This window comes from Miniopterus schreibersii (genome assembly GCF_964146895.1).
Source record: "Miniopterus schreibersii genome assembly, chromosome: 1".
NCBI lineage: Eukaryota > Metazoa > Chordata > Mammalia > Chiroptera > Miniopteridae > Miniopterus > Miniopterus schreibersii.
Window position 1 is genome coordinate 148,694,603 of NC_138101.1, and position 18,119 is coordinate 148,712,721.

Genomic DNA, 18,119 nt, shown 5'->3' on the forward strand with positions numbered 1-18,119 from the left:
TGCCTAGCTACATGTGCTGGGCAAGTGCCAGCATCATAATTCATTCAATTTAGTGTTTTTCTATTTTATTTTTTAGTTACAGTTGTGGACATTAAATATTATTTTATATTAGTTTCAGGTGTACAAAGTGATCCCCTGTAAGTCTAGCACCCACCTAGCACCATGCATAGTTATTACAATATTATTGACTACCCTTCAATGTAGAGTTTTTCTGGATGATGCAGGTGAAACAACTAAGACATGAGCTGTCACATGCTTGCTGTGGTGCCTTGAGGACATCATTTAACCACTTTTGAGTCTCTGACTTTCCATCTGAAAAATACAGATAATTCTATCCACCTAACATTATTAGAAAATCTAGAGATGATGGATGTAAAATATCTCACACAATCCATGGAAAAAATATTAGGTCAATAACTGTTAGTAACTATTCTCAGAAAGGTTATTCAGAAGTTTACCATCTAGTTACCACATAGAAAGTTGCCATCTATATTCTAGAAAAATATAGAAATCTGTGCGGTATGTGATACGACTTTAAAATACAAAGAAGACACATTCAGACAATGGCAAAATCAAAGTTCAAATAGACTAGAGCATAAAGGACGTGCAGGAAATTGCCAGAAACTATTCTGGAATGGTAGGTTGCAAGTCCACTCTAGAGGGCCCTAAACACCAGGGAAGCAATGGTCAGCCATGAAATACTTCGGAGCAAAAAGTAAGATCGCCAGTGCTGAGCTGTGAGAAGGTTGCTATTAATCTGAATGTGACAATGAGGCTCGATAAGCTGTTGCCAAAACAGCCAGGCAGTGAGCACAGAGGAAGGCAAAGGAAAGATGGATGGCAACGGCACCGAGAAACTGCGAAGAAGAAGCTGTAAATAATCTTTCTAAGGTGACTTAAGACATAAGATTACAAATGAACTACCTGGGACAAAGGGAGGCTAAGGTGTGCTTGACGTCATGGGAACAGCTAAACTACAGCAGCTGTAGGACTAGACTCCAGGGTTCCTGCTTGGGGGTCTAATCCCCGCTTTTCCACACAGGAAAGATACTCACCCACGTTGCACTCAGTATGAGCACTGAATCCCACACGGGGTCAGCCTCCTCACGCACTGCACAAGTGAGTCAGAAAGAAACATTTTGGGGCCTGTTTTCTAACGCGCGGGGCCCTGGGGACGGAGGATGCCAGTGCACTCGTCTGCAAGCCCACCCGCTCTGAGTGTCAGGGCGTTATTCTCCGAGGATGAGAAAATCCCAAGTGGGCCCCGTTTTGAAACCCCTGTGGGATTTATAATGGCTTAACTTTTATTTGACATGAAATATATTTTTCTGGCATCTTAGGGAAGCAGGCAATTTCGGAGGTGATGTTTTGACAAATAGTAGCATAGATCAGGACAAATGACAGGAAGCTCCCATAAAATACTTTGACTAGAGCAAAGCAAATAATGACATAATCCCCTGCAGCTGGAGGTTTGGAATGGCCACATTACCTTGCTGGGGATGACAGGAAAAGCAATATTAGAGACCAGTGCCGAATGGCTGTCCTGTGAGATGGGGACCGGAGGGTAATTCCCTAATAGGTGGAATAATACGGCTCCGAAAAAGGCTGCCGCCAACAGGCTGCTCGATCACAGAAGAGACGAAACACTTCTTCATCGTCAGGAAAAATCAATGCACGGCCCCCGAAGAGAAGCTGTTCGATGGTAGGGCAATAAAAGCTTCAAAGAGCAACTTTCGAATGTCTCCTAATTCGTTTCAGCCTAAACTCACCCCGTGCCCGTCTCACGCCGCGCGCCAGCCCTTTCCCTGGAACATGTTACCCAGTCTCCTTGGAATCATTACCGGGTCTCCTTGGAATGGAAACTGTGTCAGACTTCGGGGGTGAGTGGGAGGGAGAATGGTGCTGGCAGAAAGAGAGGAAGTGTTTTTTCAATTTAGAGCCAGAAGTAAGTGCTGACATTGTCTCGCATGTGCTTGGTGACAGTGGCACATGCCAATGGTAGCGAGTCCGCTTTTCTGAGCCCCTTGCTCAGAGGCATTTGGCAAGTGGCTGCAGAAGCCACAGCTCCCTCCCCCTCCCTACCCCCAATCTCTGTGCCCCTGTCCTCCCTCTTGGAAATGTGAAAAGGGGACGGCAGGCACAGTTTCCACCTTTACATTATCAGTGTGATCCAGAGGTGACCCTCGTAGCCTACCCCCACGTGTATTTTGAAGTGAAACTTTTTTCCTTCCGAAGCATCACTGCCTCTCTTCATAAGCACACCTTTGGGGTTGGGGAGGTGTGTGTGTGCACATTAACCTCAGCCGACTCCAGAGCTGCACTAAGCAAAGCCTGCATTGTCTAGGCCAAAGTAAACAAAGTTAAGTTAAAGGAGCAGTTGCCAGTTGATGCTAAGATAGGAGAAAGGTTAGCGTGTGGGCCGCATGCCCGTCCGCCCCTCTCTCCAGCCTCACTGAAGCGCATGGGGGCTCAAGCCCCTCCGGCTCCCAGGCACCGCTGATGAGCTGGCTGTGCTAGCTGCCCGCCGCTGGGCTACTGCGGTAGAGTTGAGTAGCCCAGAGAAAGTTGCTTGGTTTATTTTAAAAGCTGGTTTTATTTATGCATGACACAACGTCTACATTGCATGTCTTTTGTTTAGAATGCAAAATAGTCACCCATTTGCCACATTGGACTTGTGCTTTTTCCCCAAGACTAAACTCTTGGTCCTGTTATAATTCTCTGTGTCAAGCTTTGTTAGAACCAGTTGTCAGAACTTCAGTTAGAATACAAATAGGAGGAATAGATCTAACCTAAAATGCCGTCTATGCTAGTGTGTGGCTTTTGCCTAAACGGTATTTTATAAAGCTGGGGCAGAATTCCTTTTAGCATGAAAGCTGATTTCTTTATTTTTAGGGAGTCAGAAAACCATTCTGATGGGTGACCCAGGTAGTAGAGGGGTCCCAGAGCCCAAGGCTTGCTGGGGCCGCCTGAGAAGGAGGAGAGGCAGTGGACTCAGAAGTTGTGCGAGGAGGTCCCCAAATGTGGTAGGAGGCTAATGGGAGAACGGACGGAAGCCAGTGAGAAATGTGCTGCATCAGGGATCACCTGGGAGCTTATTCCTTTAAATATTTATTATGCAAATTTCAACCCATGTACAAAAGTTGAATGCATAGTATGGCCAACCCCATGTACTCACCGCTCGCTTTCGATAATTATCAACTCGCAGCTGATTTTGTTTCTTCTATATCCCCACCGACTCCCTCACCCCCAACCCTCAATGAATTAATTTTTTTTACTTTGAAATTAAATTGATTGCGGTAACATTGGTTAATGTAACACCATATAACTTTCAGGTATACAGCATTATAACTCAGAATATCTGTATACTCTCTTGCACACTCACCACCCAAAGTCTAGTTTTCTTTTGTCTTTACCCAGTCTGCCCTCCCACCCTCCTTCCCCTTTAGTAACAGCCATTCTGTTGTCTGACTCTAAGTCTTTGTTTGTTTCATTATTTCATTTGTTACTTTTTATTTTATATTCCACATACTAGGGAAATCATATGTTTTTTTGCCCTTTTACTTCTGACTTTTTTTCACTTAACACATTCATCCATCCATTTAGCACTCAGGATCCATCCATGTTGTTGCAATGGCAATATTTCACCTTTTTAAGGGCTGAGTAGTATTCCTACAATGAATTATTTTCAAACAAACCCAAGATATTGTAGCACTGCATAGATTACACTTTAATTTGTTTGCTGAGCTGGCTGTGATGTCACTTCCCTCCTATTACCCAAACTTCAATAATGTCAACTCTACACACTGCTTTAGTGTCAGTGGTATTTGGAGGGGGGCTGAAAGCAACAATGTCTACATTTCTGCTAAAGTGGGTAAAGAACAAAATGGTCCTATAAAGCTTGATGCAGAGCTGAAATTAAGGGAGAGCAGAGCTCCCATGAATTCTTGGCAAAGAGGAGATCCTAGTTTTTTCTATAGGAAGCCAGAGGAGGGCTTCGTGCAGGACCGTGTGTGTGTGTGTGTGTGTGTGTGTGTGTTTTATTATTGAAATGAAGAGTAACTCTTAAAGAATGGAAGACTTGGGGACAGCCAGACAGCTGACATCTGGGTTACATATTCCAACTTTCCTTTCCTTGAAAGAAAAAAACATACTAAATTTAAACACCATCTTTCAGTTTTTCAGTCAAAAATTCCCTTTTGTCTCTTTCACAAATGCAGTCTCTGGACATCAATGCAAAGCATTTATTCTCCACAAAGCCTTGCAGGCACATGAAATCGCTGGAAAGGAGTTATTAATCCCAACCCCAGTTAAGTTTTCAGCTGAGTTCTGTGTAGCCCTGGGTAACTCGCTGTGGTGAACCAGCAAACATTATTAAAAGTTATGGAAAGTACACCTAGATACTTACCTAATTCTTCCACAGCATCCTCAAGGGGAAAAGCAAAAACCAAAACAAACCCCAAAACAATGGAAAATAGGGACAATAGGTGTACTAAATACAGATTTGGCAATTTTTAAATATATATATCTTTATTGATTTCAGAAAGAGGAAGGGGGAGAGGGAGAGAGAGATAGAAACATCAATGATGAGAAGTCGCTGTTCAGCTGCCTCCTGCACGCCCCCGACTGGGGATCGAGCCCGCAACCCCGGCATGTGCCCTGACTGGGAATCGAACCCTGATCTCCTGGATCTTAGGTTGACGCTCAACCGCTGAGCCACACCTGGTCAGGCTAGATTTGGCAAATTAATAATTATCTTTAAATTTATAAACAGAGAAACTTGGTACTTGATATGTCATCTTCTCTTAAGAGCCACCTACATAGTTGACAGTGGCCGAATGTGTCCCATGTTGAATACACTGTGCCCTTTCTTGGCACACTTATAGCCTATGTTACAGGTGAGTTATTTCCAGAATATTTTATCTTGAGAATTATTATTCATGTGCTAATGAAAAGATAATTTTTCTTTCACAGAAGAAAACGACAACTTTCCTATCTGATAATCTGCCCTTCTATTTTAGGAAGAAGAGACTCCAACAAAATTATAAACCATATAAAGACAATCTATTGCTGAGAATATTGCTATTTAGAGGCCTTAGAAAATAATATCCAGACATCCACTAGATGTCACTTGATGTTTGCTTTTTTGTCAATGTGGTACATAAATTTCTTAAAAAAAAAGAAAAGTTTATCTGCAATTATGAGTCCATGGCTCCCAGAGGGTCCAGACTGGCAGAAAACAAGCTGCAGGAACATTTGAGTGGAAGCAGGCAGCAGTCATTACACAGGAACAATGATTATACCTTGAAGTAAAATCCGGGTGGTTGCGGGGCTTTGCACAATCCCTCCTGGCATCTGGGAGGGTGAAGAGAAGCCAGCAGCTTCGCCCCCCTGCTGTGTTTAAACAAAAAATGGAAAATCGTAATGAACAGCTACATTTTTCCTATCTTCCATTTTCTTTTTTCTTTCTTCCCATTTTTAGGAGAATGCAACTTTTAGAAGGGTTGCCCTTCGATGAAACTGTTTTGTAGCATGGTAAGGCCATTTTTTGTGTGTGTTCATATTTCTACCCGCAAAATTAAAACGGTTTTCATCCACATTATCCCAGTGAAAGGCATGTGACAGAAGTAAATGGGGAAGATGGCTAGAAATTTTGTGAGGGTTCCCTGGGGTGATCCACTTCCTGTATTTGCTAAAAATCTAATCATCAGTTCCAGTAGAGGCCGCGTATCCTGGGGTTTTGTTTTGTGTAACAGCTATTTGTTTATTTTTTTTAACTGTCATTGTATTTTGGCTTCAGGATGGTTAAATAAGTCTCAGTATTAAGTAAACTTCTCTGACCCTGCCTATTTCCTGTCTTGTCAAACCTTTCCTTGTAAGAATAACAGTGTTCTTTTATTTGGTAGTGTGCAGCGTGATGTTTTTGGCATGCTCAACATTTTTGACTTGCAAAAATTTGTGACCTCAAGTGTGAGAGAGTGAATGCTTGCTTTAGTACCTCATAGGGTCCCAATCTCAAAACCGGTCCTGTTGCCTGCATGGGAGAGTTGCGAAAGAATTATCAGCACATTTCATTACCCAAACATCACAACTAAGAAACAGGAATAGATTTTTTTACTTAGTTACTAAAATAATTAAATCATTCAATACTTGAACATTTTGCTGATACTAAACTTATATAATTCCTCAGCTTGACCTCGCTATACAAAGACATTTTATTCACTGTGTTCTGTCTAAAAAATTTATATTTTAAAAAAGATATTTTCAAACCAACGCACATTATGTGGCAACACCAATTGCTATTCCAAGTCAAAGAAGAGAAGAAATATCTTTGTTGCCTTATCTTTGCATGTCCATGTCTAAATTTTGGTCAAGTGGATTCTATAATGTAAAAACCACCAAAATCAAAAGTCTCAACCAAGGGTCCACCCTACCCTTTTTAAAGGGTGGCTATTTTTTTAAAAATATGTTTTTATTGATTTCAGAAAGAGGAAGGGAGAGGGAGAGAGAGAAACATCAATGATGAGAGTGAGTCATTGATGGGCTGCCTCCTGCAGGCCCCCTGCTGAGGATCGAGCCTCAAACCTGGGCTTGTGCCCTGACCGGGAATCGAACCGTGACCTCCTGGTTGAAAGGTCAATGCTCAATCACTGAGCCATGCCAGTGGGGCTAAAGAGTGGCTATTTGATAGCGTTTTCTCTGTCTTTTGATTTATATCTCATTTTCCTTAGTGTAGACATTATGGGAATAAAAACCATGTTGAACTTCTCTTACTTTTAAAGATTGACAACTGCTAAGTATTTATCTTGAAATGTTGAGAACTGAATGGAACATGAAGAAAGCAGATTGAGTTGATTTGAGGATGATTTTCTGAAAATCTCAGCTAACAAATGTTTTCTAAATATCTGAAGCAGATAGAAATTGATAAAAATACTACCAGGTCTGTGTTTTTTATCTTTAGTCTAGAAATATTGTTCTAATAAAGAGTCTCTGATAGGTAGTAACAAAGAAAAAATTGAGGACTGAGAAGACCCATTTATCATCCTGATCTGAAATACTTTTCCTTGGAAGTTCTGAAGCACAGACTGTAAACTCAATTTAAGGTTGTCTTAAACTTGTCATCAAACTTCTCTCTATTGTTCATTGTCACAAGATATGTCTTCTTTTCCAGAGCTGAACCAAAAGAGATTTCAATAGTATTTTCAAGATTTATTCTATTTATACCACATACATATGCTTTCCTCTACTGTAGTCCAAAACACTATTTTATTGTCTTTCGTTTATACAAATAAAAATGGAGTAATACTAGAAATTGATATATCCCCTTTTTCATTTTTTAATATAAAGCTGTAATGTGACATAATAAAAATGAAAAGTATTTTAAAAATTAAAAAACCAACGTTTTAAAGAGATATCCTTCAAATAAAGAAGATCTGAAAACCCGTGAGTTATTGGCAGTCTTAGCTCTACTGTAGTCATTGTGAGTAGGGCCTTTAATTCAGACTGCCTGGGTTCAAACCTTACTTCCACCACTTGCAAACTGTGGATTTGGGCAAGTGACTTAGCCTCTCTAGGCTTCAGTATCCTTTCTGGTAAAATGGGGGAAATTATACTGCTTATGTTACTTTACTTAGAAGAGTAAATAAATCCTATTTTTCAAAATGCCTAGCATAGGACCTAGTCCTGGTAAGTGTTCTATAGAATCTACAATCATTATCTTTATTATGAAGACAGACAATTATCTCTTTACAAACTTTGGCCATTTTTATAACATTTGCCATAGTTGCCTGAGGGTTGAGTGTTCGCAGTCAAATTTGTGTCACTAAAGCACCTGGAAGTACATCTTGAATTTGGTTTGTGATTAGTTCTACTACTTTAATACAAACACAAAAATCAATTTGCTATAAATTCTTTATGTTTGTAATAAATAGAACAAAATATTTCAAAAAAGTTTGGTACATATATACAATGGAATATTACTGGGCCATATAAAAGAATGTGATCTTACCAGTTGCAACAGCATGGGTAGAAAGTTGAGTGAAATAAGTCAGTCAGAGGAAGACAAATACCATGTGATTTCACTTCTATGTAGAATCTAAAGGACAAAATAAATGAACAAACAAAATATGAACAGATTTATAAACACAGAGAATGGACTGGTGGTTGTCAGAGTGAAGGGGGGTTGGGGGAATGGGTGAAAGAGATGAAGGTATTAAGTACAAATTGGTAGTTACAGAATAGTCACAGGAATATAAAAGTACAGAATATAGTCAATAATATCATAATAACTATGTACGGTGGCAGGTGGGTACTGGAAATATCAGAGGGAACACTTTGTAAAGTATATGGTTGTCTAACCACTATGCTGTACACCTGAAGCTAATGTAAATTACAGTGAATGTAAACTGTAACTGAAAAACAGAAAAAAAGTTGCTTTAGAACATCTATTAATCTAGAGAACATTGTGCAAAACAACTGTTAAATATTTGCGCATTGCCCAGCTGAGCGTGGCTCAGCGGTTGAGCATCGACCTAGGATCCAGGAGATTGCAATTCGATTCCCGGTCAGGGCACATGCCTGGGTTGCGGGCTCGATCCCCAGTCGGGGGCGTGCAAGAGGCAGCCCATCAATGACTCTCTCATCACTGATGTTTCTATATCTCTCTCTCCCTCTCCCTTCCTCTCTCTGAAATCAATAAAGATATATTTTTTTAAAGTTGCGCATTTAAGAGAGAATGCAGTAAGATAGTGGGCAAAATAAAATATATTTCCCTGCCATTCGTTCTCTCCTTTTAAAAAATTAGTCTAAAATATCCCCCGTATTTGTAAAGCATTGACTTGTGATAAACACAAAAATACAGAACAGTTTTACCACCATATTTAAGATTGTTTAGCAATCTTAATGCCAATGGGTTAAGAGGTCATATGATTAGATAAATAACCTGATTACGAGTAGAGCAAATTAAGTACTATGGTTTTAGTGTGGTAGCGGTTCAGTCTAAACAAGAGAGCTCATCAAATATTCAGCTGCAGTATTTACAACAAACATATTGACCTAAGTAATACAAATGGAATACAAATGACGAAATTCAAACATCTTAAAATGATCACTCAGTCTCTCTTGAACCCAGATGCACACCAAAATTTTTTTTTTTTTTTACATTTGTTGAAATTATGGATCCTTCTGTGTTTTCCTTCCACTGTGTGACATTTTCCACCGCCATTTGATTTGAGTTTGCAAGGCCAGCATTATAGACGTGATTTATTTCCTCCTGGGACTGGGTTGCAATTCTGATGGACCTCCAGTAGATGCAATGTTGCCCCTTGAAATCACATCGTGTCCACACAGGCAGGCGGCCTCAGGAGTGATAAAAGGAGTCACAGGTTGTGTAATTTTCCCCTCAGTTCCACAATTTTATACTTTAAGTCCCTTATACTTATAGCTAAGTGTGACATTTATCAGACTCCCTACCGTCTCAAAGTAGAGATGAACTTAGGCAGCCCTTTCAATCTTCCACAGTTACATTCTCTTCATACTTATTCCTCAGACATATGTACGTAAGTAATATCTGTTTTGATCCTTATGACCACTGTGGGAGACGGACATTATTATCTCTTTTTTAATATAAATGATTTCACCTAGGAGTCTTGGGAAAATCCTGCATCTTTTAACCTTTTGTACAAATTCTTTTGATTGTACCATCACTATGCTTATATTACAGCTTGATATGCTATGGTTTTCCCCCAGGCTTGAGTTGATTTAGGGACTTTCTTAGGGTTTGAGTATTATTCTGAGATCATTAAATCTAAAAAAAACAACAACAACACCCTAAAGCCTTTGTTTCACTAACGCATCACATTATCCTAGTCTTTATTCTTGTAGGAGAGATGTGCTATTTCCTACACAGAGCTTATCATGGAAAAGCCCTATTTGCCCTTCCAAATATCCTGTTATTTTTTGCTTTCTCTCTTCAAGTTTCAACAGGAATTTTAAAAATAAGAATTTTGAGATAGCAATAGCATGACAATCTTAACATGGTGCCTTTGCAACTGCCAACACCTTCTGGGCTCCTTCCCTTTTTAAGTACCCTTGGGGACATTCATAGTTGTTTCTCCATCTGTCTCCCCTCCTTGTCTTCCAACAACTCTTACTTCCCACGTAAGCATCAGTTCGGTTCCAGGAAGGCTGAGTCCACTGGGTGTCCTAGTGCATTTTATCTCCCGGCCAGTGATTGGTTCAGTAGTCGGCCTGTGATCTAAGCCTGTCCAATGCAAAAGATTAGAGACTTTTGCTGGGGTTACCCATCAAGGATGCCAACTCTTTCCTAATGGACTTGAACAGGAAAGATTAGCACCAGCGGAGAGTACTAACCATCTTAAAACCAAGAGAGGTGCCAGCCACAGGATGGAGCCCACACTGTGGCATGTGGAGCAGAAAGCAACAGGAGGGAATTAGACACTTGGTGACATCTTTAATGCAGCCTTGTCTGGAATCTTTTTGCCTCTGACCATTCTAAGTGAATGAATAAATTTCCTTTCTTTTTATTTTTTTAAACCATTCTGAGTTGAGTTTTTTGGTTACCTGCTACTCTTGCATCTTAACAAATACAGTACCTTTTTTTTTTTTTTTTCCACCTTGGTGGCTCTACTAAGCCTGCAGACATTGCAGGACTTGCCTCTTCTGGGTATAAGGTGCCTTATTTTAACAGGACCATGCTCCCTTTAACTGAACCTAATTTTTTAAAAGCACATTTAAATTGCACAAACAGGATTTAAAATCACGACAAAAAGCAATTACATCTAAAAAATGCTAAACCCTGGTACAATATCATCATGCTAATAGCCGTGATACTGCTGAGAGCTGATAGAACGTCCTTTCTCTTGACCATGTTCTTTGGAGTAAACACCTGGGGTTAACAGAGTTTGATGTCCCAGCTCTTTGGATCTCTAAAAGGATTACAGTGTGGCTTTATAAGCTCTCACAAACCCCTCCTCTATCAATGAAAATAACTAGGTACCATAAATGTCTTCTAAAAATTAATTGGAATGCCATGGCCTGGGTGACTCGGTTGGAGCGTCTTCCTGTAGACCGGGGGGTGGTGGGGCCGATTCCTGGTCTCGTGTGGGAGGCAACCGATTGATGTGTCACTCGCACATCGATGTTTCTCTCTCTCTCTCTCTCTCTCTCTAAAATCAATTAAAAATAAAAACTTTTTAAAGAAATTAATTGGAATCAAAATGTGCTTTGAAATGAGTTATTCTGTTTTACTGTACATGTCTTGAAGTTTTCTGAGACGCGTTTTAACTGCTTCAGCTTGGTGCTGAAATACCTGACGTGTGTAGCTTTAGAAGCCAATGATATAACAAGATGTACAATAAAAGACAGCAGTCCTCTGCCTTCTCCATCTTGAGTCACAGCGCTTTCAACTGTTTGTTATTCTCTTTGCTTTCATGTTTCTAAATAATATGCATGTGCAGCTATTTCCTTTTTTTAAGAAATTTAAGGACTCTACAGCTGTTCTTCCGCAGCTGATGAGAATTCAGCTCCATTCCCGCGCACACCCCTTGGCCGCATAGCCACCCACCCGCCTGCCTTCTGCCTGTCCTCCCAGTGCAATTGTGTGACGAGATTTAGGCTAAATTTATAGCTCAGCCATACAGTATACTATGGTAACGCGTTTATGTAACTTTTTCTCATTAACAATAGCTTCTTTTCATTGTTGTTTAGTTTTTCATGTGTTTGCCATTAATTCCTCCCCAAATTCTTTGATGGAATACTAACATTCTCTAGAATGGAGCTGAACACTCAGACGATCTATCAGTCTCTTTTTTCCTTTCCCTTTTTACTAGACGCTGCTCCCTCTGGTCTCTCTGCCTCTGCCTCCCATCATGACTGACTGCGCCCAGCCTGCTGGACAGCTGCCCTCCCAGGAATCACCATCTTCTTAGGAATTCCCTTCATCTCTGCCCTCTGGGGCATTGCCTGTCCCCTGGGTCCCATGCTTTCCATGCTCATTTGGATAGATCCAGTCTCTAGTAGTTTCTTTAAAAAATTCTTTTAGTTGCGCTACAGCAAACATAGTAAAGCATACAAAACTTAAGTGTCCAGCCCAGTAATTTTTTGTATACATATACATTCATGAAACCACCATCCAGATCAAGAGATTGACTATCTCCAGCACTCTATGGGGCTTTCTCCTGCCTCTTCCCAGTCAATACCCTCCACCATCACACCACCCCCAGCAAGGCCATCACTAGTCGACTTTTATCACCATCAATGGTTGGCTGTTCTTGAACTTCATGTAAAAGAATCACAAAGTACGTACTCATATCTGGCTTTCTTTTACTCTGTAAGTTTAGAAGAGTCATCCCTGTTGTTGCATGTACCAGTAATTTATTCTTTTGTTTTTTACAATGGTATGTGCTATAAATGTAAAGTATTTGGATATTATCATTACAGCTGCTACAACTTCTCTTGTACCTGTCTTTTGTTGGACACATGCACTCATTTCTTTTATGTATCTCACCTAGGAGTGGAATTTCTGGGTCACAGGGTAACCATTGACTTTTTGAGAAATGATGCATTAGAAATATTTTTGGTAGGTTTGTGTATTGGTTAGGCCAGACTATGCTACAAATAAGCCTCACGATGTGTGGTTTAAGTTATCAAGTCTCTTCTGGCTCAGACAAGTCTGCTGGAAGTCAGGTAACTCTCCAGGGCAGCTGTCTCTCCTGTGGTCACCCAGTCAACTAAACTGCTTCAATCCTGTGGCTCTACCATCTCAACAGGCGGCCTCTTCAGAAAGTGTGGCCCTCACACTTCTCTCTTCAATGCTTTGGCCAGGAAGTGGCACGTGTCATTTCTTCTCACAGCCACTTGATCAGAACACATGGCCTCACCTGACTTGGAGAGATCTGGGAGGTGCAGTGTTCTGGGTACCAGGAAGGAAAGGAGAAAAGAATATTGGTGAGTGTGGGTAAAGCCTGCCACACTTCACATACCTGGCAATACAAATTCTTTGTTTTCTTGCTCCACCCATTCCCTTCATCTTCATAAGCACCAGAGATCATAAATTCCTGACCTTTCCAAAGTTCTTTAGAGCAACTCATCTTGCTTCTCCTTGGCTTCCTCTTTTTAGGTTTTATTAGGCTTTTAGGTTTTATTAGCTTTCTCTATTCTGCTCAGTCAGCTACTCCTCTCCTCTCAGCTTCCCATCTTCCAAAATACAGTTGACAGGTCTTGTCTGATGTCTCCTCTACCACACTTTCTGTCCTTGGAGTTTACATCTTTATTAATTCCCTCACTGTCATTTTCAGTAAGCTGTAGATGAAGTTTATATGAATGCTTATTTTAAATTTTCCATGTATAATTTGAGTCAGTTATTTTCTAAAGCTAAAATATATTCGTATCACTCCTCTTTTTAAAACCTGTTCACCTACAGCGTTAATTCTAACCTTATGTTAGCACACAAAATTTTGCATGATTTGACTGTTGGTTACTTTTTCCAGCAATCCAGCATACAGAGTTATTAGCTATTTTTCAAACATGCCAGCTCTTTTTAAAAAATATATCTTTATTGATTTCAGAGAGAGGAAGGGAGAGGGAGAGAGAGAGAGAGAGAGAAACATCAATGATGAGAGAGAATTGATTGCCTGTCTCCTGCACGCCCCTGACTGGGGATCGAGCCCACAACCCGGACATGTGTCCTGACCTGGAATCGAACCACGATCTCCTGGATCCTAGGTCGATGCTCGACCACTGAGCCACCTCCGGCTGGCCTCTTTCTTGTTTTCAAAGCCACACATAGACTGTTCCTATTACTTGGAATTTACTTTTCTTCTCCTCATGGAACATCTGCCCATTCTTCACCTCCCAATGAAGCATTTTTTGATTCCTTCAGATCAAAGTCACTCTTTTTCTATGTGTTCACATAGCACTGAATCTACTTGTATAACATCAGTTCTATTTTCCCATCTGCAATGGAGAATTTAGATGCGGTACTTCCCAGTACCACAGTGGAGGACTCCTGCACATATGAGACCTCAAGGGCTAAGACTATGGCCTCTTTGAACTTTTTTTAGCATTTGTCAAAGTGCCTTTGTAACTCAGACATATGTACCTCAATATATATGTGACCATTGAACAAATAAGGAAAAGATAATATAAGACCCCTTGGGCATTGTAAACAAGGGCACCAAAGTGCAAACCCCTCACGGGGAAGTAGGATTTCCACGTCCCCATTTTTACCTGACTTGGGTTTGCAGTACATAATCTAGAGTAACCCACTCCTGTCTTCCTGCTCGCCATGTGTTCCCTTGCACAATAGGGATACCTCACAGAATGTCATCATTTTTGGAAAGGGGTTAAAATTTGCTTTGAGCTTCAAAGCCTCTTGAGCCAGCTCTAATAAAGTCATGGGCACCTCTGTTTTAAGCTCTGCGGCTGAATTGTTTTTCTAATTGTGCCAGATAAAGCCTTTGCTTCCAAATACCTGGAAAGCAAGGGCGGCTCCACTGGGGAATGTCCAGCATCCTGGCATCAGAAGCTGCCGACCACCAAGGCTGTGCTGCTCTCCTTGGCAGTTTCGTCCTTTGGTAAATATCACCAAGGCTTTTTACAAGATGTGCCTGATCTTGTTTGCTCGATGCTGACCTCAGATGAGGCTACATGCAAGTTCCACCCCACAGCTGTCTCACTTGGTAACCACGTCTCAGGCCAGGCTTTGTTTTGTAAAAGATCCAGCTGTTTGGAAAGTCCCAACAATTGCACACACTCGATAGAGCGGAATCCTCAGCTTTTTGTTGCTGAGACTTTCAGGTGGGAAAACCTGCTGGAGATCACTCCCTCCCAGGACACTCCATCTGAACACATGTGAGCCTTTTATGACAGTTGCCTGATTGGGGACGGTCCAAACACGTTTTTCCTCCAGAGTTTTGGAGCCAGCCAGACACGGGGTTTTTTTTTTGTTTGTTTTTGCTTTCCAACTTTGGCAGGTTACTTCTGTGTTTTAAATTGTTTGTGCTCCTATAAAATAGGCCTGCTTGTGAGAATCCAATAAGATAATGTTTATAAAGCAACTGGTACATAATAGGCATCCCCTTTTGGCACTTCTCTTCTCAGAGAAAACACTGAAGTTCTCCCTGGTTTCTTTCCTTTTCTTTTATCATTCGTTCTTTTAAAAATGTTCAGTCTTCTTCTCTTCTGTACACGGTGTTGTCTTCTTTCATTCTTTTTTCAGGGTGTACATTTTTTAGTTTAAATTGTTAAAGAGCTTAAATTGAACAAATTTAGTTAAATTTTGATCAGATCTCTTTCATTTCATTCGTTATCATTTCCTTGTTTTTCCCTTCTATTTTCTTTCTTCTTTTTGGCACTTTCTATTTCTCTTGGTTTGGTGGCTTTGATGGTACTCCTAGATGGGGTGAGAGAAATATTTTATTTTTCAGGCATTTATCTTCATGGTTGGGAGGAATAGAGGGCCAGGCAAGCCCATGTGTAGAGGTGCTGGCAGTTTGGAAGGGGAGCTGCTGGGAGGGGAGAGAGGGAGGGGTGATGGCTGGGAAACAGAGTCATAGGAATTAAAAAGCCAGAAATGAAGTACCATAAGAACCCATGAGACCTGGATGTTGCCAGAAACCAAAACTACTCTAAGGGTATTTTCCTCTCCCCTCTCTTCCCTTTCTCTGTATCTGTTCTGGTCTCTTCTCATTTAGCACACGTCCCATGATGGCCATCCCAGTCCCCACTCTACATGCTCTTTTTGCAGCTAAGAAACCAATAGCTCAGTTTTCCAAGTGCAAACATTCAAGGAAGGAATCTAACTGGAGCAGTCCCTCTTTTCTCATCAGACCACAGGTCACTGGCCTGCCGATGGTTGAGCTGCCATTAACCAGAGCCCACTCTGGTCCAGTGTGACTCTGTCAGTCAGCATCACTAGTAACTCCCTGACTTTCTGGGCCTGTGCCTGCCCGCTGATGGTAAGTCTCTTGGGAGCCAGTGAGGCCAGAGTTTACAGCTCCAAACATGGCAAGCAGTGCACTGGATTTGATAGAAAGAGACAGAAATATTTTGATGCTGATTTTAAATGGGAAATTTCTTAAAAATATGTCAGGAAAAGACAATATCCTATGATATCAATTGCTTTTGGAAATTTCTCTAGTAAAAATCTGGATATCTGGGTGCTCACTCTCTTTCCTTTGGAAACTTTTTTTTTTTTTTTAATATATCTTTACTGATTTCACAGAAAGGAAGGGAGAGGGAGAGAGAGAGAGAGAATGTCAATGATAAGAGAGAGTCATTGATTGGCTGCCTCCTGCACCGCCCCGACAGGGGATCGAGCCCACAACCCAGGCATGTGCCCTGACCAGGAATCAAACCTCCATCCCCTGGATCCTAGGTCGATGCTCAACTGCTGAACCACACCCAGCTGGGCTGGAAACTTTTCTTTATGTGAAAGCTGTTGGCAAATAATTCTGCAGGGGTATCACCCCAATTTTAAAATCTTACCCGTGGGAGCTCCTAAGATAAGGCGTCACAGGCTGTTTCCCTCGCTCACTGAAGAGGGAGCGGCCGAGGGGCTCGGGCGCAGCTGAGCCAGCTCCCCTGACCGAAGAGCTGGAAGGGAAACAAGCCCTCAGGCGCATCCCCGGCGCCTATCCCTCACACAGGCACAGTCACGCTCGACGCGAGCATTAAATGTGTTGTCTGAAATTCTCTTTGCTCAGATCGCATGTGTCATGTTTCAAATCATGCCTCAAATTTCCCCACGTGTATCTAAGAGAGAGAATGGAATTTCATGAGCTTCCTGAGCTCTCCTGCCTATCCTGGTTTGCTCAGCAATCCCCATTCCCTCCATCTCTCCACTCTCCTTTTCTCTTCTTCTCCAGCTCTCACTTCTACTTGGTCGTGTAAATCCGTGTCCTGCAACTCCCCCAGCACGCTTTAGAGGTAACCTTTGAGGATATCTGATCAGGGAGTCCAATCCCCATATACCATCAGAATCCGCACTCTCGGAACGTGGGATACGCGTGTAAGGCCCAAATTGGAAATGTTGCTGCCACTGGATATGACATCTAATTTCTCTTTTTTCTTCTCTTACGAAGGATCTAATGACAAGTCCCTCGGGTGGAATAATAAAGATGCTCTACTCTGCTTCTTCTCTTTTATTTCTATTTTTTTCTCAAAACCAGCTTTTGTGAAGGGTAGATGAGAAGGCACAGGGAATCTGGTTCTTATTACAACCATGAAAACCTAGACTTAAATCCTCATTAATCTCCCCCACTCATTTTCATTGATTAAATCTGAAATGTTCCACTTTGCCCTCCTATCCAGTTCGGTGGGTTCTTTAAGATACAAGAGTTTAAGGTGCCTCCTTCATCAACAACTATAAAGAGTTATTTTACTACATTTTATTTTATAAAAAAATATAACTTAACCAAAAGAACAGTATTTCAACAAGCGAGGTGACAAATGTCAGAGAGAGAAGGGAGTTATTTATTGCTTTCAGCAACTTTTCTTCTTTTTGGCAAGAACCCTTTGAAAGAAATGGGTCAGTTTCATGCTGTGATTGAAAAAAATCCCAAAGACGGTGTTAGTGTTTTAGTCTGTTTTTACATGAGGGTGTTTCATGAAAGACACACCCATACAGCACAAGACCAGAGCTTGGGAACCTCAATCTGTTCCAGAAACCAGAGTTCCCACATAACTGCACAACTTGCTATTGGGTTACGAGTTGGCCACAATTGCCTAATATAACAGTGAGCTGGGGGCACTGCCCTGGGACATGTACTCACCAGGGGATTGACTTAGGCTGAGTGGCTGCCATGCTCAGGAATCAACGTGCACAACACACAGACAGGCCAGTGTTCCCCCTCAATATTCAACTCAGGCCAGGTATACTTAGCACTAAACTGCCCAGGGTCTTTTCCTCCTCTCCGAGGTAATGTTGGATATCAGCTGCTGCTTCTCTGATACAAGGGTCAAGGAAAGGATAGCATTTAATTACACCGCTGGCCTTGTGTTCATGCCTCTGAAATGTGTTTATTTCAGAATCCCCCAAATGATTTCTGACAAGGTCTCTGATTTTTCCTATGCAGTGAAAAAAAATGTCAACTTTCTATAAC